Source organism: Phyllobates terribilis, unplaced genomic scaffold, assembly GCF_046119375.1.
Source record: "Phyllobates terribilis strain yellow unplaced genomic scaffold, ASM4611937v1 Scaffold_7__3_contigs__length_470593459, whole genome shotgun sequence".
In the NCBI taxonomy this organism is placed as follows: Eukaryota; Metazoa; Chordata; class Amphibia; order Anura; family Dendrobatidae; genus Phyllobates; species Phyllobates terribilis.
The window spans coordinates 438,239,604-438,265,412 of NW_027362767.1; the positions used below are offsets into that span (position 1 = coordinate 438,239,604).

General features: G+C 49.4%; 1 protein-coding gene across 2 annotated transcripts in view; it reads left to right on the forward strand.

Moving 5' to 3' along the window:
* The window catches only part of LOC141155309 (connector enhancer of kinase suppressor of ras 2-like), a 586,755-nt gene that overhangs the window by 456,849 nt on the left and 104,097 nt on the right, over positions 1–25,809 (forward strand). The gene's annotated exons all lie outside the window — the stretch shown is intronic.

The window sequence follows — 25,809 nt, forward strand, 5'->3', positions numbered from 1 at the left end:
TAATTCACTGATCACTACAGATCTAACAGGGGATTCAAAGGAAAAAAATCCATATGCAATGTATCAAACATGGCAGGAAGATAATCCACCATCTATAGCCCGAATATACTTAGTCTGCATATACAGTGTAATGCACACGCCCGGACAGACTGGCGTGTGCGTGATTTAGTGATTCCACTGTTCCATGAACCGGAGAGTGCCTGGAGGGGCGTAACTAAGTATCCACCCGATCCGACCAAGGTCGCACGACGGCTACGACGTCATGCACCAGGGAGGAACCGAGCAGAGGGACCAGGTGCTACTCCAGGTCAGACCCCGGACACGGCTGTTGACCCACACCGGGGAATACAGGAACAGGCAGGTTAGGCTGGCACACAGACAGGTGGATATAGGTAGGCGCGGCTGACGTACAGACAGGGAGGTACTGGCAAGCACGGCTGGCGTGCAGACTGGATAGGGTCCAGTACAGACTGAGACTCAGGAACAGAACCGCAGATGCGGTAGACAAACAGAGCAGAGAGGAACCGCTGGAGCGGTGGGCAAGACAGAGCAGAGAGATACCGCCGGAGAGGTGAGCAAGCAGAACAGGGCGAAACCGCCGGAGCGGTGAGCAAGGCAGAGCAGAGAGGAACCGCCGGAGCGGTGAGCAAGGCAGAGCAGAGAGGGACCGCCGGAGCGGTGAGCAAGGCAGAGCAGAGAGGGACCGCCGGAGCGGTGAGCAAGGCAGAGCAGGCAGGAACCGCCGGAGCGGTGACCAAGGCAGAGCAGAGAGAAACCGCCGGAGGGGTGAGCAAGGCAAAGCAGGCAGGAACCGCCGAAGCGGTGAGCAAGGCAGAGCAGAGAGAAGCCACCGGAGCGGTGAGCAAGGCAGAGCAGAGCGAAACCGCCGGAGCGGTGAGCAAGGCAGAGCAGGCAGGAACCGCCGGAGCGGTGAGCAAGGCAGAGCAGGCAGGAACCGCCGGAGCGGTGAGCAAGGCAGAGCAGAGAGAAACCGCCGGAGCGGTGAGCAAGGCAAAGCAGGCAGGAACCGCCGGAGTGGTGAGCAAGGCAGAGCAGACAGGAGCCGCCGGAGCGGTGAGCAAGGCAGAGCAGGCAGGAACCACCGGAGCGGTGAGCAAGGCAAAGCAGGCAGGAACCGCCGAAGCGGTGAGCAAGGCAGAGCAGAGAGAACCCGCCGGAGCGGTAAGCAAGGCAGAGCAGGCAGGAACCGCCGGAGCGGTGAGCAAGGCAGAGCAGAGAGAAACCGCCGGAGCGGTGAGCAAGGCAAAGCAGGCAGGAACCGCCGGAGTGGTGAGCAAGGCAGAGCAAGCAGGAACCACCGGAGCGGTGAGCAAGGCAAAGCAGGCAGGAACCGCCGGAGCGGTGAGCAAGGCAAAGCAGGCAGGAACCGCCGAAGCAGTGAGCAAGGCAGAGCAGAGAGAAGCCGCCGAAGCGGTGAGCAAGGCAGAGCAGAGCGAAACCGCCGGAGCGGTGAGCAAGGCAGAGCAGGCAGGAACCGCCGGAGAGGTGAGCAAGCCAGAGCAGGTAGGAACTGCCGGAGCGGTGAGCAAGGCAGAGCAGAGAGAAACCGCTGGAGCGGTGAGCAAGGCGAAGCAGGCAGGAACCGCCGGAGCGGTGAGCAAGGCAGAGCAGAGAGAAGCCGCCGGGGCAGTGAGCAAGGCAGAGCGGGCAGAAACCGTCGGAGCGGTGAACAAGGCAGAGCGGGCAGGGCTCTGTTCACACGGAACAGACTGGAAGGGAAAGGCAGAACCAGATACACACAAGATACTTGCAATGAAGTAGCGAGAGGACTCTAAACTCACAAACGGAAGTACAGCGACAACGAGTAGGAATTAGGTGCAGGTTCAGACTCTGCAGAAAAAAGGAAGGTACGGACATAGAGAAAAACAGGTAACAGGCTAGGAGAGTGTTCAGACAGGAACTGACACTGCAGCGAGATACAGGAGCGAGTCTGGGTATGCGGCCCCCAGAATGGTGGACAAACAGGTTAGAAGACACAGATAACAGGTCTGGCTATGCGGCCCCCAGAAAGCGGGACGAACAGGCTAGGAGTGTGTTCAGACAGGCCTGGGAATACAGCCTCCAGGAAGGCGGACAGGCGGGAAAAACAGAACGGGACCTGGCATATCAGAGGCTAGGAGCTCTCTGAGGGTAAGAGTTGCTCAGGCACCAGCTTCCAGGTGGAGCTGGTTTAAATATCCAGTGACAGTCAGCAATAGGCTGAGGACGCATTAGGGGTGTGCCCACAGCAGCTACAAAAAACAGGAAGTAACCGGGCCGCCTCCCTAAGCAGTCAGAACAGAGACAAACAGACAGCATGAATAGAAGCCAGGCTAGCAGACTGGACTGAAGATCAAGTTTGCGATCTTGCATAGTGAGAGATGGTGCACCATGCAAGCCCGCCACCAGGTATGTTACATACAGTGCAGTCACAGTGTACATACATTACATTACTGATCATGTACTGATCCTCCTGAGTTACATCCGTATTATACTCCAGAGCTGCACTCACTATTCTGCTGGTGCAGTCACTGTGCACATACATTACATTACTGATCCTGTACTGATCTTGAGTTAGATCCTGTATTATACTCCAGAGCTGCACTCACTATTCTGCTGCTGCAGTCACTGTGTACATGCATTACATTACTGATCCTCTACTGATCCTGAGTTACATCCTGTATTATACTCCAGAGCAGCTATTCTGCTGGTGCAGTCACTGTGTACATACATTACATTACTGACCCTGTACTGATCCTGAGTTACATTCTGTATTATACTCCAGAGCTGCATTCACTATTCTGCTGGTGCAGTCACTGTGTACATACATTATATTACTTACCCTGTACTGATCCTGAGTTACATCCTGTATTATACTCCAGAGCTGCACTCACTATTCTGCTGGTGCAGTCACTGTGTACATACATTACATTACAGATCCTATACTGATCCTGAGTTACCTCCTGTATTATACTGCAGAGCTGCACTCACTATTCTGCTGGTGCAGTCACTGTGTACATACATTGCTTACCCTCTACTGATCCTGAATTACATACTGTATTATATTCCAGAGCTGCACTCACTATTCCGCTGGTGCAGTCACTGTGTACATACATTACATTACTGATCCTGTACTGATCCTGAGTTACATCCTGTATTATACTCCAGAGCTGCACTCTCTATTCTGCTGGTGCAGTCACTGTGTACATACATTACATTGCTGATCCTGTACTGATCCTGAGTTACATCCTGTATTATACCCCAGAGCTGCACTCACTATTCTGCTGGTGCAGTCACTGTGTACATACATTACATTACTGATCCTGTACTGATCCTGAGTTACATCCTGTATTATACTCCAGAGCTGCACTCACTATTCTGCTGGTGCAGTCACTGTGTACATACATTACATTACAGATCCTATACTGATCCTGAGTTACATCCTGTATTATACTCCAGAGCTGCACTCACTATTCTGCTGGTTCAGTCACTGTGTACATACATTACATTACTTACCCTGTACTGATCCTGAGTTACATCATTTATTATACTCCAGAGCTGCACCCACTATTCTGCTGGTGCAGTCACTGTGTACATACATTACATTACTTATCCTGTACTGATCCTGAGTTACATCCTGTATTATACTCCAGAGCTGCACTCACTATTCTGCTGGTGCAGTCACTGTGTACATACATTACATTACTGATCCTCAGTTACATCCTGCATTATACTCCAGAGCTGCGCTCACTATTCTGCTGGCGCAGTCACTGTGTACATATGTAGCACCCTGAGGATTCGGCTGCTACAGGAGTATTGCACCTCAACCCAGAGGTGTGATATTCCACTCCCGGGTAAGGATGGAGTGTGGAACTGAGCTCGGTAGGCTGCATGCACTACACACATCCCATTTCCGGGGAACAGGCCGACGGTACTCCCACTTAGAAATGTGCAGGTACGACCGAGTCTGTTCCTGGCTGGAGTGGGAGGGGGGGTGGTACATCCCATGTAGTGTAGGGGCAGATAGGGGGAGCAGCCTGGGTAAAGATAGGAGCTCATTGGGTGCTGGTCACCTGAGCTCACACATAGAGGGTGTATATAAGGTGGGCACCAACTAAGATCAGGGTCAGATGCAGAGGATCAGATGCAGAGAGTCAGTCAGCTGCAGAGAACAAGTCAGGAGCAGAGGAGAGAAGAAAGACAAAGACCCAGAGTGAGAGAGGAGAAAAGAGAGAGACCCAGAGCACAGAAGAGAAGGACTCTGAGATCCCAACTCAAAGCACCGGGTGAAGAGTCGGCATCAGGGTACCGGAACCCAAGCTGGTGGGGGTAAAAACATTCCCCAGCCAGAGACCGGAGACCGTGGGCAGCGTCTGCCACGGTCACCCATCACATCCACCCCGAAGGCACACCACATGAAGGGTCAGGGAACCCAGGGCCAAGGGTGTCCCAACAGAAGGCCCGAGGGAGCTGGACCTAGGTGGATTACTGGTGGGGACGGCCAGAGAACGGGACAGAAAGAGAGCTCAGGGCCACGCTCCGGACTTGTTTGGGGGTTGGCTGGATCCAGGACCTGGTGGACGCAGCACGGCTCGGGTGGTCACTAGCAGCTGGAGTGACCAGTACAACATCTGCAGTAAGTAAACACCCTTAACTGCACAACCCGACTCTGTCTTCACTGCCGTCTGCACTACACCACCACAACCCCCATCCTCTGCGCCTGTCCCCTCTGAGGCTATACCCCTCCCGTTGGGGGTTATCCCACCAAGCTGCGCACCCACCATCAGCCTCAGCGGACCCTGCTGCAGCGGCGGCCACAGTGACCGCATCACAACGGGTGGCGTAGTCGACACAAAAGAACTCTTAATAACATCTGTAGGACTGCCACATAACACTGAGCTTGACGCCCTGGGCACGGGCCGGGTCACAGCCGCTCGGAGACTACAAACCCCCCCCCATCTGATCCGGTGCCGGGTATTCCCCTCAAAAAGGAATATGTCCCAGGGGGCGCGTCACATACATTACATTGCTGATGGTGTACTGATGCTGAGTTACATCCTGTATTATACTCCAGAGCTGCACCCACTATTCTGCTGGTGCAGTCACTGGGTACATATGACGCGCCCCTGGGCCAGTGTCGCGCTGCGTTGCGCACGCGGGAGCTTACCCGGAGCCGGATCTCTTGAGGGTTGTAGTCTCGTGGCGGTGACCCGGTCCGTGCCCAGGGAGTCAAACTGAGCGGCGATGTAACAGCGGTAGATGTAGGACGACTACGCCACCCGTTGAATGCAGCTATGGAGCTGCCGCTGCAGGACAGTCCGCTGAGGCCGGTGGATGGATGGTGCAGCGTAGATGGTATAACCCCCAACGGGAGGGGTATGGCCTCAGGGCAGCAGATGTGGATGATGGGGGTAGCAGGAACCACTCAGAGACGGTGCGGTGTAATTCAGGGTCTTTACTGGTAACAACGATAGACCCTCCCGGAGTACTTGCTAGTGAACGGGGCCTGGTCAGTCCTTGAGCAGATGGGATCTCCCCTGGCCAGGCGGAGTTGTAGGCCTCCCAAACTGACTGTACTCTTCTGGCTACCTTGCTAGAAGCGGATATAAGTAGCCCACGTCCCTGAGTGTACCGTGTGGTGCTCACCCGTATGGCCGGTGACTCGGGGCCTTCTAATGGCTTCCGCTCCACGATGGCGGTGCTGGTCCCACGCGTGTGACCGTGCCTTCGGGTTTCTGGGCCTGAGGACCTGAAATCCCCTGCCGGTCGGCTTCTGCTGCTGGGTAAGAGTTAGTCCCCACAGCCTCGGACGCCGGGTCCGGTAAGAAAGCTTCTCAGTCAGGGCGAGCTCTGCAGCTGCCAGCCCCTGACTCGTAGTAGTATTGCTTCTGCTGTTTCTTGTCTCTACTCTCCTTGACTGACTAACCCTGCCTCAGCCCAGGGTTTATACAGGGGAAGTTCTTCCCCTCCCAAGACTGGGCAGGAGGTGTGGCATGCACAGGATCCCTGACCAAAGGACCTCCCACCTGCTCTCAGACATAACATTACATTACTGTGGAAAACCAGACCCCTGGGGTGCCACACATACATTACATTACTGATCCTGAGTTACATCCTGTATTATACTCCAGAGCTGCACCCACTATTCTGCTGGTGCACTCACTGGGTACATACATTACATTACTGATCCTGAGTTACATCCTGTATTATACTCCAGAGCTGCAACCACTATTCTGCTGGTGCAGTCACTAGGTACATACATTACATTACTGATCCTGAGTTACATCCTGTATTATACTCCTGAGCTGCACTCACTATTCTGCTGGTGCAGTCACTGTGTACATACATTACATTACTGATCCTGAGTTACATCCTGTATTATACTCCAGAGCTGCACTCACTATTCTGCTGGTGCAGTCACTGTGTACATACATTACATTACTGATCCTGAGTTACATCCTGTATTATACTCCAGAGCTGCACTCACTATTCTGCTGGTGCAGTCACTGTGTACATACATTACATTTCTGATCCTGAGTTACATCCTGTATTATACTCCTGAGCTGCACTCACTATTCTGCTGGTGCAGTCACTGTGTACATACATTACATTTCTGATCCTGAGTTACATCCTGTATTATACTCCAGAGCTGCACTCACTATTCTGCTGGTGCAGTCACTGTGTACATACATTACTGATCCTGAGTTATGTCCTTTATTATACCCCAGAGCTGCACTCAATATTCTGCTGGTGCAGTCACTGTGTATATACATTACATTACTGATCCTGAGTTACATCCTGTATTATACTCCAGAGCTGCACTCACTAGTCTGCTGGTGCAGTCACTGTGTACATACATTACATTACTGATCCTGAGTTACCTCCTGTATTATACTCCAGAGCTGCACTCACTATTCTGCTGGTGCAGTCACTGTGTACATACATTACATTACTGATCCTGAGTTACATCCTGTATTATATTCCAGAGCTGAACTCACTATTCTGCTGTTGGCACATATGTTACATTACTCATCCTGCATTACATTTCCCTCATATAATATGACTATAGAACTGTAAGTCTATTCTCTAATATTCCCTGATATTGAGATGATATTTGGGGGTCACTTGTGGGGGTCTCTGGTTCTGTGTGATGTAGGGGCCTCAGCAGTGACCCTGCAGGTTGTATGATAGAAGTAGTGACTTCCTCCCTCTGATTTGGCCACTGGTGCCGTTTTCACGCTCTTCACACAATACCGGTTACCGGTTCTCTGGTTTGATGATTTTTCAGGACAAGAACAATTTCTATTTTCCTTCCATCTTTGTTTAGTGAATCATCAAATGTGAATTTTCTGCATTGGTTTCCAGTCTGAGAGTAAATGTCAGCGTCTGGAGCGTGCAGCGGCGGCGGCAGCGCAGTGACTGTGTGATACAATGTAACTGGAGGGGAAACAGCATCAGAAGAGTCATCGGATTCCTCTGTGATGTGATTGATCTGCCAACTGATAAGAGGATAGAGGGCTGGGAATAAAGTGAACCCCGACCAGAGCAGAGATGGAAAAGAAACATAATAAAACCCCGGAGAACATGGAGCGAAGCTCCTGGGGTTTCTTTCATTAGTTCTGTGAATGTTTCTAATAATAGGATTGTTTGGCAAGAGTGGTCTGTAACCATCTCTTATGGGGTCCTACAGGATATCATGCCCATGGGCAGCTGGCTGCCTCTGAATACCAGGAAAATCCAAGAAAACAAGCAATGATGGGAAGTGTAGTCCAAGGTGACATGAGCACCAGAGGGAATAGCAGCTTCCTATCATTTCTTGAGGTCTTTATTACTTTTTGCTACCTTGTATCCCTTGTAGACCACCTGCAGACTGATACATTGTAGCAAACTGGGGACAGGAGAGATTTGTGCTGCTGGTGTGATCCACTCAAGATTGTGCAGGTTGGATACATTGTAACAAACTGTGAGGTCTGAGCAGGTTTTTAATTACAGCAAACAGAGATCCTGAAAATGGAGCGGAACTGAAACACAATATCGCGTTTTATTATAAAATGATGGTTTATATAAAACTGCTCAATGGAGGAAGCTCTACACGAGAGGATCGGGCTGACACCAAATGGCCAGAAACTCCATCACCAAAATCAGCACTTCATCTTCTGAGACGCTCCTTCTCCCTCAAGGCACAGATCTCTTCCTTGGAGATAATAAGGAGAACTTGGATCATAAAGGCGAAATCCGCTGTTATCGTCTCAGGTGTCGTTCCCCGAGCGCCATTGATCCCAGTGACTCGTTATCTTTCCATTATAAGACCAGGCGCTTCTGATTCGGAAATATTTGAAGATGTTTTTAAGGATGAACTGGAAAATCATAAAACAGGAATTTATCTGATAACAGAGAACAACGCGACTCATAAAAGACTGGTGACATCAGACACTGAACAGCCAAATACTGAGAATACAAGGACGCAGGGAGAGAGTGTATAGGAGGGCAGGTGAACGGAGAAAACCAGCAGCTGTAAGCCGGGCACACTAAAAGGGGGCGAAATAATTAACAAACTGTGCTTGGAGTAATGGAGATCAGAAGGGTCTGTACTGGGAACAGAGGAGAGAACAAAATAATCTGTACTGGGAGCCGAGGAGAACACAAGTATCTATACTGGGAACAGAGGAGAGAACACAAGGATCTGTACTGGGAGGAGAGGAGAACACAAGGATCTGTACTGGGAGCAGAGGAGAACACAAGGATCTGTACTGGGAGGAGAGGAGAGAACACAAGGATCTATACTGGGAGCAGAGGAGAACACAATGATCTGTACTGGGAACAGAGGAGAGAACACAAGGATCTGTACTGGGAGCAGAGGAGAACACAAGGATCTGTACTGGGAACAGAGGAGAGAACACAAGGATCTGTACTGGGAGCAGAGGAGAACACAAGGATCTGTACTGGGAGCAGAGGAGAACACAAGGATCTGTACTGGGAGCAGAGGAGAACACAAGGATCTGTACTGGGAGCAGAGGAGAACACAAGGATCTGTACTGGGAGCAGAGGAGAACACAAGGATCTGTACTGGGAGCAGAGGAGAACACAAGGATCTGTACTGGGAGCAGAGGAGAACACAATGATCTGTACTGGGAGTAGAGGAGAACACAAGGATCTGCACTGGGAGCAGATGAAAACACAAGGATCTGTACTGGGAGCAGAGGAGAGAACACAAGGATCTGTACTGGGAGCAGAGGAGAACACAAGAATCTGTACTGGGAGCAGAGGAGAACACAAGGATCTGTACTGGGAGCAGAGGAGAACACAAGGATCTGTACTGGGAGCAGAGGAGAGAACACAATGATCTGTACTGGGAGTAGAGGAGAACACAAGGATCTGTACTGGGAGCAGAGGAGAGAACACAAGGATCTGTACTGGGAGCAGAGGAGAGAACACAAGGATCTGTACTGGGAGCAGAGGAGAACACAAGGATCTGTACTGGGAGCAGAGGAGAACACAAGGATCTGTACTGGGAGTAGAGGAGAACACAAGGATCTGCACTGGGAGCAGAGGAGAACACAAGGATCTGTACTGGGAGCAGAGGAGAACACAATGATCTGTACTGGGAGTAGAGGAGAACACAAGGATCTGCACTGGGAGCAGAGGAGAACACAAGGATCTGTACTGGGAGCAGAGGAGAAAACAAGGATCTGTACTGGGAGCAGAGGAGAACACAATGATCTGTACTGGGAGCAGAGGAGAGAACACAAGGATCTGTACTGGGAGCAGAGGAGAACACAATGATCTGTACTGGGAGGAGAGGAGAGAACACAAGGATCTATACTGGGAACAGAGGAGAGAACAAAATGATCTATACTGGGAGCCGAGGAGAACACAAGGATCTTTACTGGGAGAAGAGGAGAACACAAGGATCTATACTGGGAACAGATGAAAACACAAGGATCTGTACTGGGAGCAGAGGAGAGAACACAAGGATCTGTACTGGGAGCAGAGGAGAACACAAGGATCAGTATTGGGAGCAGAGGAGAACATAAGGATCTGTACTGGGAGCAGAGGACACCAGATTTATCTGTACTGGGAACAGAGGAGAGAACACACTGATCTGTACTGGGAGCAGAGGAGAGAACACAAGGATCTGTACTGGGAGCAGAGGAGACCAGAAGTATATGTACTGGGAACAGAGGAGAGTACTCAAGGATCTGTACTGGGAGCAGAGGAGAGAACACAAGGATCTGTACTGGGAGCAGAGGAGAACACACGGATCTGTACTGGGATCAGAGCAGAACACACGGATCTGTACTGGGAGTAGAGGAGAACACAAGGATCTGTATTGGGAGCAGAGGAGAACACAAGGATCTGTACTGGGAGCAGAGGAGAACACAAGGATCTGTATTGGGAGCAGAGGAGAACATAAGGATCTGTACTGGGAGCAGAGGAGAGAACACAAGGATCTGTACTGGGAGCAGAGGAGAGAACACAAGGATCTGTACTGGGAGCAGAGGAGACCAGAAGTATCTGTACTGTGAACAGAGGAGAGAACACAAGGATCTGTACTGGGAGCAGAGGAGACCAGATTTATCTGTACTGGGAACAGAGGAGAGAACACACTGATCTGTACTGGGAGCAGAGGAGAGAACACAAGGATCTGTACTGGGAGCAGAGGAGACCAGAAGTATATGTACTGGGAACAGAGGAGAGTACTCAAGGATCTGTACTGGGAGCAGAGGAGAGAACACAAGGATCTGTACTGGGAGCAGAGGAGAACACACGGATCTGTACTGGGATCAGAGCAGAACACACGGATCTGTACTGGGAGTAGAGGAGAACACAAGGATCTGTATTGGGAGCAGAGGAGAACACAAGGATCTGTACTGGGAGCAGAGGAGAACACAAGGATCTGTATTGGGAGCAGAGGAGAACATAAGGATCTGTACTGGGAGCAGAGGAGAGAACACAAGGATCTGTACTGGGAGCAGAGGAGAGAACACAAGGATCTGTACTGGGAGCAGAGGAGACCAGAAGTATCTGTACTGTGAACAGAGGAGAGAACACAAGGATCTGTACTGGAAGCAGAGGAGACCACAAGGATCTGTACTGGGAGCAGAGGAGAGCAGAAGTATCTGTACTGGGAGCAGAGGAGAGCAGAAGTATCTGTACTGTGAACAGAGGAGAGAACACACGGATCTGTACTGGGAGCAGAGGAGACCAGAAGTATCTGTACTGTGAACAGGGGAGAGAACACAAGGATCTGTACTGGAAGCAGAGGAGATCACAAGGATCTGTACTGGGAGCAGAGGAGAACACAAGGATCTGTACTGTGAACAGAGGAGAGAACACAAGGATCTATACTGTGAACAGAGGAGAGAACACAAGGATCTGTACTGGGAGCAGAGGAGAGAACACAAGGATCTGTACTGGGAGCAGAGGAGAACACAATGATCTGTACTGGGAGCAGAGGAGAACACACGGATCTGTACTGGGAGCAGAGGAGAACACACGGATCTGTACTGGGAGCAGAGGAGAGAACACAAGGATCTGTACTGGGAGCAGAGGAGAACACAAGGATCTGTACTGAGAGCAGAGGAGAACACAAGGATCTGTACTGGGAGCAGAGGAGAAAACAAGGATCTGTACTGGGAGCAGAGGAGAACACAATGATCTGTACTGGGAGCAGAGGAGAACACAATGATCTGTACTGGGAGTAGAGGAGAACACAAGGATCTGTAAAGGGAGCAGAGGAGAACACAAGGATCTGTAAAGGGAGCAGAGGAGAACACACAGATCTGTACTGGGAGCAGAGGAGACCAGAAGTATCTGTACTGTGAACAGAGCAGAGAATACAAGGATCTGTACTGGGAGCAGAGGAGAACACAAAGATCTGTACTTGGAACAGAGGAGAACACAAGGATCTGTACTGGGAGCAGAGGAGAGAACACAAGGATCTGTACTGGGAGCAGAGGAGAACACAAGGATCTGTACTGGGAGCAGAGGAGAATATGAGGATCTTTACTGGGAGCAGAGGAGAACACAAGGAAATTGTACTGGGAGCAGAGGAGAACACAAGGATCTGTACTGGGAGCAGAGGAGAACACAAGGATCTGTACTGGGAGCAGAGGAGAACACAAGGATCTGTACTGGGAGCAGAGGAGAGAACACAAGGATCTGTACTGGGAGCAGAGGAGAACACAAGGATCTGTACTGGGAGCAGAGGAGAACACAAGGATCTGTACTGGGAGCAGAGGAGAGAACACAAGGATCTGTACTGGGAGCAGAGGAGAACACAAGGATCTGTACTGGGAGCAGAGGAGAGCAGAAGTATCTGTACTGTGAACAAAGGAGAGAACACACGGATCTGTACTGGGAGCAGAGGAGACCACAAGGATCTGTACTGGGAGCAGGGGAGAACACAAGGATCTGTACTGGAAGCAGAGGAGAACACAAGGATCTGTACTGGGAGCAGGGGAGAACACAAGGATCTGTACTGGAAGCAGAGGAGAACACAAGGATCTGTACTGTGAACAGGGGAGAACACAAGGATCTGTACTGGAAGCAGAGGAGACCACAAGGATCTGTACTGGGAGCAGAGGAGAACACAAGGATCTGTACTGTGAACAGGGGAGAACACAAGGATCTGTACTGGGAGCAGAGGAGAACACAAGGATCTGTACTGGGAACAGAGGAGAACACAAGGATCTGTACTGGGAGCAGAGGAGAACACAAGGATCTGTACTGGGAGCAGAGGAGAACACAAGGATCTGTACTGGGAGCAGAGGAGAGAACACAAGGATCTGTACTGGGAGCAGAGGAGAGAACACAAGGATCTGTACTGGGAGCAGAGGAGAACAATGATCTGTACTGGGAGCAGAGGAGAACACAAGGATCTGTACTGGGAGGAGAGGAGAGAACACAAGGATCTGTACTGGGAGCAGAGGAGAACACAAGGATCTGTACTGGGAGCAGAGAAGAACACAATGATCTGTACTGGGAGCAGAGGAGAATAAAAGGATCTGTACTGGGAGCAGAGGAGAACACAAGGATCTGTACTGGGAGCAGAGGAGAGAACACACGGATCTGTACTGGGAGCAGAGGAGACCAGAAGTATCTGTACTGTGAACAGAGGAGAGAATAGAAGGATCTGTACTGGGAGCAGAGGAGAACACAAAGATCTGTACTTGGAACAGAGGAGAACACAAGGATCTATACTGGGAACAGATGAAAACACAAGGATCTGTACTGGGAGCAGAGGAGAGAAAACAAGGATCTGTACTGGGAGCAGAGGAGAACACAAGGATCTGTACTGGGAGCAGAGGAGAATATGAGGATCTTTACTGGGAGCAGAGGAGAACACAAGGAAATTGTACTGGGAGCAGAGGAGAACACAAGGATCTGTTCTGGGAACAGAGGAGAACACAAGGATCTGTACTGGGAGTAGAGGAGAGAACACAAGGATCTGTACTGGGAACAGAGGAGAACACAAGGATCTGTACTGGGAGCAGAGGAGAACACAAGGATCTGTACTGGGAGCAGAGGAGAACACAAGGATCTGTACTGGGAGCAGAGGAGAGAACACAAGGATCTGTACTGGGAACAGAGGAGAGAACACAAGGATCTGTACTGGGAGCAGAGGAGAACACAAAGATCTGTACTGGGAGCAGAGGAGAACACAAGGATCTGTACTGGGAGCAGAGGAGAACACAATGATCTGTACTGGGAGCAGAGGAGAACAAAGGATCTGTACTGGGAGCAGAGGAGAACACAAGGATCTGTACTGGGAGGAGAGGAGAGAACACAAGGATCTGTACTGGGAGCAGAGGAGAACACAAGGATCTGTACTGGGAGGAGAGGAGAGAACACAAGGATCTGTACTGGGAGCAGAGGAGAACACAAGGATCTGTACTAGGAGCAGAGGAGAATATGAGGATCTTTACTGGGAGCAGAGGAGAACACAAGGATCTGTACAGGGAGCAGAGAAGAACACAATGATCTGTACTGGGAGCAGAGGAGAATAAAAGGATCTGTACTGGGAGCAGAGGAGAACACAAGGATCTGTACTGGGAGCAGAGGAGAGAACACACGGATCTGTACTGGGAGCAGAGGAGACCAGAAGTATCTGTACTGTGAACAGAGGAGAGAATAGAAGGATCTGTACTGGGAGCAGAGGAGAACACAAAGATCTGTACTTGGAACAGAGGAGAACACAAGGATCTATACTGGGAACAGATGAAAACACAAGGATCTGTACTGGGAGCAGAGGAGAGAAAACAAGGATCTGTACTGGGAGCAGAGGAGAACACAAGGATCTGTACTGGGAGCAGAGGAGAATATGAGGATCTTTACTGGGAGCAGAGGAGAACACAAGGAAATTGTACTGGGAGCAGAGGAGAACACAAGGATCTGTTCTGGGAACAGAGGAGAACACAAGGATCTGTACTGGGAGTAGAGGAGAGAACACAAGGATCTGTACTGGGAGCAGAGGAGAACACAAGGATCTGTACTGGGAGCAGAGGAGACCAGAAGTATCTGTACTGTGAACAGAGGAGAGAACACAAGGATCTGTACTGGAAGCAGAGGAGACCACAAGGATCTGTACTGGGAGCAGAGGAGAGCAGAAGTATCTGTACTGGGAGCAGAGGAGAGCAGAAGTATCTGTACTGTGAACAGAGGAGAGAACACACGGATCTGTACTGGGAGCAGAGGAGACCAGAAGTATCTGTACTGTGAACAGGGGAGAGAACACAAGGATCTGTACAGGAAGCAGAGGAGACCACAAGGATCTGTACTGTGAACAGAGGAGAGAACACAAGGATCTATACTGTGAACACAGGAGAGAACACAAGGTTCTGTACTGGGAGCAGAGGAGAGAACACAAGGATCTGTACTGGGAGCAGAGGAGAACACAAGGATCTGTACTGGGAGCAGAGGAGAACACAATGATCTGTACTGGGAGCAGAGGAGAGAACACAAGGATCTGCACTGGGAGCAGAGGAGAACACACGGATCTGTACTGGGAACAGAGGAGAGAACACAAGGATCTGCACTGGGAGCAGAGGAGAACACAAGGATCTGTACTGGGAGCAGAGGAGAACACAAGGATCTGTACTGGGAGCAGAGGAGAAAACAAGGATCTGTACTGGGAGCAGAGGAGAACACAATGATCTATAAAGGGAGCAGAGGAGAACACAAGGATCTGTAAAGGGAGCAGAGGAGAACACACGGATCTGTACTGGGAGCAGAGGAGAACACAAGGATCTGTAAAGGGAGCAGAGGAGAACACAAGGATCTGTAAAGGGAGCAGAGGAGAACACAAGGATCTGTAAAGGGAGCAGAGGAGAACACACGGATCTGTACTGGGAGCAGAGGAGAGAACACACGGATCTATACTGGGAGCAGAGGAGAACACAAAGATCTGTACTGGGAGCAGAGGAGAGAACACACGGATCTGTACTGGGAGCAGAGGAGAGCAGAAGTATCTGTACTGTGAACAGAGGAGAGAACACAAGGATCTGTACTGGGAGCAGAGGAGAACACAAAGAGCTGTACTTGGAACAGAGGAGAACACAGGGATCTATACTGGGAACAGATGAAAACACAAGGATCTGTACTGGGAGCAGAGGAGAGAACACAAGGATCTGTACTGGGAGCAGAGGAGAACACAAGGTTCTGTACTGGGAGCAGAGGAGAATATGAGGATCTTTACTGGGAGCAGAGGAGAACACAAGGAAATTGTACTGGGAGCAGAGGAGAACACAAGGATCTGTTCTGGGAACAGAGGAGAACAGAAGGATCTGTACTGGGAGCAGAGGAGAACACAAGGATCTATACTGGGAGCAGAGGAGAACACAATGATCTGTACTGGGAGGAGAGGAGAGAACACAGGGATCTGTACTGGGAGCAGAGGAGAGAACACAAGGATCTGTACTGGGAACAGAAGAGAACACTAGGATCTGTACTGGGAGCAGAGGAGAACACAAGGATCTGTACTGGGAGCAGAGGAGAACACAAGGATCTGTACTGGGAGCAGAGGAGAGAACACAAGTATCTGTACTGGGAGCAGAAGAGAGAACACAAGGATCTATATTGGGAGCAGAGGAGAACACAAAGATCTGTACTGGGAGCAGAGGAGAACACAAAGATCTGTACTGGGAGCAGAGGAGAACACAAGGATCTGTACTGGGAGCAGAAGAGAACACAATGATCTGTACTGGGAGGAGAGGAGAGAACACAAGGATCTGTACTGAGAGCAGAGAAGAACACAAGGATCTATACTGGGAACAGATGAAAACACAAGGATCTCTACTGGGAGCAGAGGAGAACACAAGGCTCTGTACTGGGAGGAGAGGAGAGAACACAAGAATCTGTACTGGGAGCAGAGGAGAACACAAGGATTTGTACTGGGAGCAGAGGAGAACACAAGGTTCTGTACTGGGAGCAGAGGAGAACACAAGGATCTGTACTGGGAGCAGAGGAGAACACAATGATCTGTACTGGGAGCAGAGGAGAACACAATGATCTGTACTGGGAGTAGAGGAGAACACAAGGATCTGTACTGGGAGCAGAGGAGAACACAAGGATCTGTACTGTGAACAAAGGAGAGAACACAATGATCTGTACTGTGAACAGAGGAGAGAACACAATGATCTGTACTGGGATCAGAGGAGAACACAAGGATCTGTACTGGGAGCAGAAGAGAACACAAGGATCTGTACTGGGAGGAGAGGAGAACACAAGGATCTATACTGGGAACGGATGAAAAAACATGGATCTGTACTGGGAGCAGAGGAGAACTCAAGGATCTGTACTGGGAGCAGAGGAGAGAACACAATGATCTGTACTGGGATCAGAGGAGAACACAAGGATCTGTACTGGGAGCAGAAGAGAACACAAGGATCTGTACTGGGAGCAGAGGAGAACGCAAGAATCTGTACTAGGAGCAGAGGAGAACACAATGATCTGTACTGGGAGGAGAGGAGAGAACTCAAGGATCTGTACTGGGAACGGATGAAAAAACAAGGATCTGTACTGGGAGCAGAGGAGAACTCAAGGATCTGTACTGGGAGCAGAGGAGAGAACTCAAGGATTTGTACTGGGAGCTGAGGAGAGAACACAAGGATCTGTACTGGGAGCAGAGGAGAACACAAGGAACTGTACTGGGAGCAGAGGAGAACACAAGGAACTGTACTGGGAGCAGAGGAGAACACAAGGATCTGTACTGGGAGGAGAGGAGAACACAATGATCTGTACTGGGAGGAGAGGAGAGAACACAAGGATCTGTACTGGGAGCAGAGGAGAACACAAGGATCTATACTGAGAACAGATGAAAACACAAGGATCTGTACTGGGAGCAGAGGAGAACACAAGGATCTGTACTGGGAGCAGAGGAGAGAACACAAGGATCTGTACTGGGAGGAGAGGAGAGAACACAAGGATCTGTACTGGGAGCAGAGGAGAACACAAGGATCTGTACTGGGAGGAGAGGAGAACACAAGGATCTGTACTAGGAGCAGAGGAGAATATGAGGATCTTTACTGGGAGCAGAGGAGAACACAAGGATCTGTACTAGGAGCAGAGGAGAATATGAGGATCTTTACTGGGAGCAGAGGAGAACACAAGGATCTGTACTGGGAGCAGAGGAGAACACAAGTATCTGTACTGGGAGGAGAGGAGAACACAAGGATCTGTACTAGGAGCAGAGGAGAATATGAGGATCTTTACTGGGAGCAGAGGAGAACACAAGGATCTGTACTAGGAGCAGAGGAGAATATGAGGATCTTTACTGGGAGCAGAGGAGAACACAAGGATCTGTACAGGGAGCAGAGAAGAACACAAGGATCTGTACTTGGAGCAGAGGAGAACACAAGGATCTGTACTGGAAGCAGAGGAGAACACAAGGATCTGTACTGGGAGCAGAGGAGAGAACACAAGGATCTGTACTGGGAGCAGAGGAGAAAACACAAGGATCTGTACTGGGAGCAGAGGAGAACACAATGATCTGTACTGGGAGGAGAGGAGAGAACACAAGGATCTGTACTGGGAGCAGAGGAGAACACAAGGATCTATACTGGGAGCAGAGGAGAACACAAGGATCTGTACTGGGAGCAGAAGAAAACACAAGGATCTGTACTGGGAGCAGAGGAGAACACAAGGATCTGTACTGGGAGCAGAGGAGAACACATTGATCTGTACTGGGAGCAGAGGAGAGAACGCAAGGATCTGTACTGTGAACAGAGGAGAGAACACAATGATCTGTACTGGGAGCAGAGGAGAGAACACAAGGATCTGTACTGGGAGCAGAGGAGAACACAAGGATCTGTACTGGGAGCAGAGGAGAACACAAGGATCTGTACTGGGAGCAGAGGAGAGAACACAAGGATCTGTACTGGGATCAGAGGAGAACACAAGGATCTGTACTGGGAGCAGAGGAGAGAACACAAGGATCTGTACTGGGAGCAGAGGAGAACACAAGGATCTGTACTGGGAGCAGAGGAGAACACAAGGATCTGTACTGGGAGCAGAGGAGAACACAAGAATCTGTACTGGGAGCAGAGGAGAACACAATGATCTGTACTGGGAGGAGAGGAGAGAACACAAGGATCTGTACTGTGAGCAGAGGAAAACACAAGGATCTATACTGGGAACAGAGGAGAACACAAGGATCTGTACTGGGAGCAGAGGAGAGAACACAAGGATCTGTACTGGGAGGAGAGGAGAGAACACAAGGATCTCTACTGGGAGCAGAGGAGAACACAAGGATCTGTACTGGGAGGAGAGGAGAGAACACAAGGATCTCTACTGGGAGCAGAGGAGAACACAAGGATCTGTACTGGGAGCAGAGGAGAACACAAGTATCTGTACTGGGAGGAGAGGAGAACACAAGGATCTGTACTAGGAGCAGAGGAGAATATGAGGATCTTTACTGGGAGCAGAGGAGAACACAAGGATCTGTACTAGGAGCAGAGGAGAATATGAGGATCTTTACTGGGAGCAGAGGAGAACACAAGGATCTGTACTTGGAGCAGAGGAGAATATGAGGATCTTTACTGGGAGCAGAGGAGAACACAAGGATCTGTACTGGGAGCAGAGGAGAACACAAGGATCTGTACTGGGAGGAGAGGAGAACACAAGGATCTGTACTAGGAGCAGAGGAGAATATGAGGATCTTTACTGGGAGCAGAGGAGAACACAATGATCTGTACTGGGAGGAGAGGAGAGAACACAAGGATCTGTACTGGGAGCAGAGGAGAACACAAGGATCTATACTGGGAGCAGAGGAGAACACAATGATCTGTACTGGGAGCAGAGGAGAACACAAGGATCTGTACTGGGAGCAGAGGAGAACACAAGGATCTGTACTGGGAGCAGAGGAGAAAACACAAGGATCTGTACTGGGAGCAGAGGAGAACACAATGATCTGTACTGGGAGGAGAGGAGAGAACACAAGGATCTGTACTGGGAGCAGAGGAGAACACAAGGATCTATACTGGGAGCAGAGGAGAACACAAGGATCTGTACTGGGAGCAGAAGAAAACACAAGGATCTGTACTGGGAGCAGAGGAGAACACAAGGATCTGTACTGGGAGCAGAGGAGAACACAATGATCTGTACTGGGAGCAGAGGAGAACACAATGATCTGTACTGGGAGCAGAGAAGAACACAAGGATCTGTACTGTGAACAGAGGAGAGAACACAATGATCTGTACTGTGAACAGAGGAGAGAACACAATGATCTGTACTGGGAGGAGAGGAGAGAACGCAAGGATCTGTACTGTGAACAGAGGAGAGAACACAATGATCTGTACTGGGAGCAGAGTAGAACACAAGGATCTGTACTGGGAGCAGAGGAGAGAACACAAGGATCTGTACTGGGAGCAGAGGAGAGAACACAAGGATCTGTACTGGGAGCAGAGGAGAGAACACAAGGATCTGTACTGGGAGCAGAGGAGAGAACACAAGGATCTGTACTGGGAGCAGACGAGAACACAAGGATCTGTACTGGGAGCAGAGGAGAACAATGATCTGTACTGGGAGCAGAGGAGAACACAAGGATCTGTACTGGGAGCAGAGGAGAACACAATGATCTGTACTGGGAGTAGAGGAGAACACAAGGATCGGTACTGGGAGCAGAGAAGAACACAAGTATCTGTACTGTGAACAGAGGAGAGAACACAATGATCTGTACTGGGAGGAGAGGAGAGAACGCAAGGATCTGTACTGTGAACAGAGGAGAGAACACAATGATCTGTACTGGGAGCAGAGGAGAGAACACAAGGATCTGTACTGGGAGGAGAGGAGAGAACACAAGGATCTGTACTGGGAGCAGAGTAGAACACAAGGATCTGTACTGGGAGGAGAGGAGAACACAAGGATCTGTACTGGGAGGAGAGGAGAACACAAGGATCTGTACTGGGAGCAGAGGAGAATATGAGGATCTTTATTGGGAGCAGAGGAGAACACAAGGATCTGTACTGGGAGCAGAGGAGAACACAAGGATCTGTACTAGGAGCAGAGGAGAATATGAGGATCTTTACTGGGAGCAGAGGAGAACACAAGGATCTGTACTAGGAGCAGAGGAGAATATGAGGATCTTTACTGGGAGCAGAGGAGAACACAAGGATCTGTACAGGGAGCAGAGAAGAACACAAGGATCTGTACTGGGAGCAGAGGAGAACACAAGTATCTGTACTGTGAACAGAGGAGAGAACACAAGGATCTGTACTGGGAGCAGAGGAGAACACAAGGATCTATACTGGGAGCAGAGGAGAACACAAGGATCTGTACTGGGAGCAGAAGAAAACACAAGGATCTGTACTGGGAGCAGAGGAGAACAGAAGGATCTGTACTGGGAGCAGAGGAGAACACAAGGATCTGTACTGGGAGCAGAGGAGAGAATGCAAGGATCTATACTGTGAACAGAGGAGAGAACACAATGATCTGTACTGGGAGCAGAGGAGAGAACACAAGGATCTGTACTGGGAGCAGAGGAGAACACAAGGATCTGTACTGGGAGCAGAGGAGAACACAAGGATCTGTACTGGGAGCAGAGGAGAGAACACAAGGATCTGTACTGGGATCAGAGGAGAACACAAGGATCTGTACTGGGAGCAGAGGAGAGAACACAAGGATCTGTACTGGGAGCAGAGGAGAACACAAGGATCTGTACTGGGAGCAGAGGAGAACAAGGATCTTTACTGGGAGCAGAGGAGAACACAAGAATCTGTACTGGGAGCAGAGGAGAACACAATGATCTGTACTGGGAGGAGAGGAGAGAACACAAGGATCTGTACTGGGAGCAGAGGAGAACACAGGGATCTATACTGGGAACAGATGAAAACACAAGGATCTGTACTGGGAGCAGAGGAGAACACAAGGATCTGTACTGGGAGCAGATGAGAGAACACAAGGATCTGTACTGGGAGGAGAGGAGAGAACACAAGGATCTGTACTGGGAGCAGAGGAGAACACAAGGATCTGTACTGGGAGGAGAGGAGAACACAAGGATCTGTACTAGGAGCAGAGGAGAATATGAGGATCTTTACTGGGAGCAGAGGAGAACACAAGGATCTGTACTAGGAGCAGAGGAGAATATGAGGATCTTTACTGGGAGCAGAGGAGAACACAAGGATCTGTACTGGGAGCAGAGGAGAACACAAGGATCTGTACTGGGAGCAGAGGAGAACACAAGGATCTGTACTGGGAGCAGAGGAGAACACAAGGATCTGTACTGGGAGCAGAGGAGAAAACACAAGGATCTGTACTGGGAGCAGAGGAGAACACAATGATCTGTACTGGGAGGAGAGGAGAGAACACAAGGATCTGTACTGGGAGCAGAGGAGAACACAAGGATCTATACTGGGAGCAGAGGAGAACACAAGGATCTGTACTGGGAGCAGAAGAAAACACAAGGATCTGTACTGGGAGCAGAGGAGAACACAAGGATCTGTACTGGGAGCAGAGGAGAACACAATGATCTGTACTGGGAGCAGAGGAGAACACAAGGGTCTGTACTGGGAGTAGAGGAGAACACAAGGATCTGTACTGGGAGCAGAGAAGAACACAAGGATCTGTACTGTGAACAGAGGAGAGAACACAATGATCTGTACTGGGAGGAGAGGAGAGAACGCAAGGATCTGTACTGTGAACAGAGGAGAGAACTCAATGATCTGTACTGGGATCAGAGGAGAACACAAGGATCTGTACTGGGAGCAGAGGAGAGAACACAAGGATCTTTACTGGGAGCAGAGGAGAACACAAGGATCTGTACTGAGAGCAGAGGAGAACACAAGGATCTGTACTGGGAGCAGAGGAGAACACAATGATCTGTACTGGGAGGAGAGGAGAGAACACAAGGATCTGTACTGGGAGCAGTGGAGAACACAAGGATCTATACTAGGAACAGATGAAAACACAATGATCTGTACTGGGAGCAGAGGAGAGAACACAAGGATCTGTACTGGGAGCAGAGGAGAACACAAGGATCTGTACTGGGAGCAGAGGAGAGAACACAAGGATCTGTACTGGGAGCAGAGGAGAGAACACAAGGATCTGTACTGGGAGCAGAGGAGAACAATGATCTGTACTGGGAGCAGAGGAGAACACAAGGATCTGTACTGGGAGCAGAGGAGAACACAATGATCTGTACTGGGAGTAGAGGAGAACACAAAGATCTGTACTGGGAGCAGAGAAGAACACAAGTATCTGTACTGTGAACAGAGGAGAGAACACAATGATCTGTACTGGGAGGAGAGGAGAGAACGCAAGGATCTGTACTGTGAACAGAGGAGAGAACACAATGATCTGTACTGGGAGCAGAGGAGAGAACACAAGGATCTGTACTGGGAGCAGAGGAGAACACAAGGATCTGTACTGGGAGCAGAGGAGAACACAAGGATCTGTACTGGGAGCAGAGGAGAGAACACAAGGATCTGTACTGGGATCAGAGGAGAACACAAGGATCTGTACTGGGAGCAGAGGAGAGAACACAAGGATCTGTACTGGGAGCAGAGGAGAACACAAGGATCTGTACTGGGAGCAGAGGAGAACACAAGGATCTGTACTGGGAGTAGAGGAGAACACAATAATCTGTACTGGGAGCAGATGAGAACACAATGATCTATACTGGGAACAGATGAAAACACAAGGATCTGTACTGGGAGCAGAGGAGAGAACACAAGGATCTGTACTGGGAGCAGAGGAGAACACAAGGATCTATACTGGGAACAGATGAAAACACAAGGATCTGTACTGGGAGCAGAGGAGAGAACACAAGGATCTGTACTGGGAGCAGAGGAGAGAACACAAGGATCTGTACTGGGAGCAGAGGAGAGAACGCAAGGATCTTAACTGGGAGCAGAGGAGAACACAATGATCTGTACTGGGAGTGGAGGAGAATATGAGGATCTGTACTGGGAGCAAAGGAGAATATAAGGATCTGTACTGGGAGCAGAGGAGAACACAAGGATCTGTACTGGGAGTAGAGGAGAACACAAGGATCTGTACTGGGAGCAGAGAAGAACACAAGTTTCTGTACTGGGAGGAGAGGAGAGAACACAATGATCTGTACTGGGAGGAGAGGAGAGAACGCAACGATCTGTACTGTGAACAGAGGAGAGAACACAATGATCTGTACTGGGATCAGAGGAGAACACAAGGATCTGTACTGGGAGCAGAGGAGAGAACACAAGGATCTGTACTGGGAGCAGAGGAGAACACAAGGATCTGTACTGGGAGCAGAGGAGAACACAAGGATCTGTACTGGGAGGAGAGGAGAGAACACAATGATCTGTACTGGGAGGAGAGGAGAGAACACAAGGATCTGTACTGGGAGAAGAGGAGAACACAAGGATCTATACTGGGAACAGATGAAAACACAAGGATCTGTACTGGGAGCAGAGGAGAACACAAGGATCTGTACTGGGAGCAGAGGAGAGAACTCAAGGATCTATACTGGGAGCAGAGGAGAACACAATGATCTGTACTGGGAGCGGAGGAGAATATGAGGATCTGTACTGGGAGCAGAGGAGAGAACACAAGGATCTATACTGGGAGCAGAGGAGAACACAATGATCTGTACTGGGAGCGGAGGAGAATATGAGGATCTGTACTGGGAGCAGAGGAGAGAACACAAGGATCTGTACTGGGAGCAGAGGAGAGAACACAAGGATCTGTACTGGGAGCAGAGGAGAACACAAGGATCTGTACTGGGAGCAGAGGAGAACACAAGGATCTGTACTGGGAGCAGAGGAGAACACAAGGGCCTGTACTGGGAGCAGAGGAGAGAACACAAGGATCTGTACTGGGAGCAGAGGAGAACACAAGGGCCTGTACTGGGAGCAGAGGAGAACACAAGGATCTGTACTGGGAGCAGAGGAGAACACAAGGATCTGTACTGGGAGCAGAGGAGAACACAAGGGCCTGTACTGGGAGAGGTTGAGACCATGAGGATCTGTGCTTCTGACTTGCGTCCTAGCTGAGCTGTCGTCTGGGTCGGAGGTGACAGATGTCATATACATATATCGCCCCCATGACTCTACGTTCCTTAACTTCTTTCCTACGGTGGAAACATCAACATGGAGGAAAGATGCAGCTCATTGTATTGGAGGCTTCAGTCTGGGACAAATGCCATTAAATGTAGTAAAAAGTAATATTAAACCAAAGAATTAAAAGTTCTACAACTTTTGCAATATACTTTGTGTTTCTGTGTCTGCTTTCTGTCATTGAATAGAGACATTTACATTCAGAATTTGAAAAATCAGGAAATCTGTGAAGTGAGCTGCTACCCACAAACAAATATATGTGAAATTAATGCAAATCAGTTTGATTTCTCAACATTTCTGCTTGATGTCAGTGAATAGAAAGATAGATATTTCCATTGTGAAGTTGAAACCTCCACCTGCCTGTCCTTGCTCACCTGCTCTTCTCCTGCCATGATACTGCATCCATTACAGACAAGCGCTAAATACATCGGCACCGAAAATCTCATTAATCTGCTCATCATTTGTTACAATGTATCAGTGGAGGGAAAATGTATTGATTTTGAGTTCACGTTGGTTTCCAGGATTGCAGTCACATTGTGGTTTTTTGTCACAACTTTCTGAAATCGATGTAAACATGCAGCAATTTTTACCATGATTTTATAAAATTTCCCACAAAAAAAGAAAGCGAGGAGCAATTATGTGAACATGGACTAGTGTGATTCCTTCTGTCTGGTTGCTGTGACGCCATTTCCCTGGTGATAAATTGAAAGTGCATGAAGTTGTCGTCATGTAAGACCTTAATTTTACCCACAATGCTTTTGAATATAGGTCTGGTCATTTAATTACAGAAAACTGACGGCCAAAAGTTTTGCATCTTCTATTTATTGATCACAACATAGAGAGTTGGCCATCATTGCTTACGATCCATAACTTAGTATTTTGTAACATAACCTCTTGCTTTAATTACTGCACCGCACCGACGAGGCATTGAAGCCACTCGGGTATTCAAGACGTCTTGAGGGATCTTGCTCCATTTGCAAATCTGCAAACACTTCATCTTTATTGCTCTGAGTACAGGCCCCAACTCGTCGCCCTAACTCATCCCATAGGTGCTCTATAGGGTGTAAATCAGGTGATTGGCTCGGCCATTGCAACAGGTGAACATTTTTCTTTGTCAATTTTTTTTTTTTTTTTTCAATAATTTTTTTTTCATTTTTCCAATGCTAATCAATTTCTGACTAAATTGGATGTGTGCTCAGGATCATTGTCTCGCTGGAATTTCCATCCCCTGGCTACTTTGGTTTTACCATGTTACAGCATTACATTCTCCAGAATATCC